At 44.5% G+C, this 1,185-nt stretch overlaps 1 protein-coding gene across 2 annotated transcripts in view; it reads left to right on the top strand.

Moving 5' to 3' along the window:
- Window positions 1-1,185, top strand: part of TAOK3 (TAO kinase 3) — an 86,787-nt gene that overhangs the window by 75,669 nt on the left and 9,933 nt on the right. The gene's annotated exons all lie outside the window — the stretch shown is intronic.

Consider the following 1,185-nt stretch of genomic DNA (forward strand, 5'->3'; position numbering starts at 1 on the left):
CCCCCTCCCCTCCCACCACACCAGACTTACCAGCTAGAGGCAGCTCTCCACACTGCCGGGCTGGGTGTCACAAATCGGATCGGTATCAGCCGATACGCCGCCTTAGAAATCAGCTATTGGTATTGGCCACAAAAATCTCTATCGGTGCACCCCTATTAAATACCTCTGCAAGGAGCTTTACCTTTGAATGATTTCAGGTCCTTAAAGCCTTGCTTCTCAAACTGTGCAGGAGGGTGTAAAAAAAGCCAGTGATGCATGGAGCATTGAGTGGTTCCATGGTACCGGATCTTCTTGTTTCTGCTTGTTAAGTTGCACTGAGAGAGAAAAATACATGAAATGCTTTCCTTGGATTAATTTTCCATAAGTAATTACTGTACTCAGCACAAGGTTCCTCCCAGGTCAAGTAGGGCCAACCTTCCTGAGTGTGAGCAATCATTGGGTCCCCCTGGTATTGTATTTGTTGAATGAGCCTACCGGACTCTTCTTGTGGGAGACTTGAAAAACCCAGCTGCTATATTGCCAACCTCTGCAAGGGTGCTTCAGTTAGACCTGGTGATATACAAAGAAGAACGTAGACCACATCTAAAGTTTATGTGGATGTATTTTACCCCGATGGACTTCTTAAAAACAGTCACTTAGCCAAAAATATATGCGTGTAGGTTATACACTAGCAACAGTAAAAGAACAGTATTGAAGATTGCAAAGTGAAGTGCTCAAAAGCTAGGAAATGCTAGAAATAAAGGTTGCTTGTACAATCTTTAGTTCAGCCACCTTGTATGTAAGCATTGTAATAGTCTTTAAATGATACCATACTATGAGATCCCTGCTTCACTGAGGGCACAGAATGTACGGTGCTTTCTTAATAAGCAGGAGCGTTCATTGTGTAACCCTCAGCCTTGCTTCTGGCACAGTATTCAGGCCCTGCTTTGAAGACACGGCTTTAAATTCCCCTCTCTGACATTCATCAGTACAGTACCTGAGTGCTTCACAAACATGAATTCCCCTTTTACACCATGTCTGTGTGATAAGTTGGTGTTGTTTTATTTCTGTTTTACAGCTGGGATAGTGAGGTACAAAAAGGGAAGATCAGAAGTTGCCACTAATTTCGGTGTCCATGTCATGCATCCACAGATGCATCTCAGGCAGGTCCAGGGAGGTGATCCTCCCCCTCTGTGCGGCACTGGT

Source organism: Crocodylus porosus, unplaced genomic scaffold (genome assembly GCF_001723895.1).
Source record: "Crocodylus porosus isolate Cpor-Errol unplaced genomic scaffold, CroPor_comp1, whole genome shotgun sequence".
NCBI lineage: Eukaryota > Metazoa > Chordata > Crocodylia > Crocodylidae > Crocodylus > Crocodylus porosus.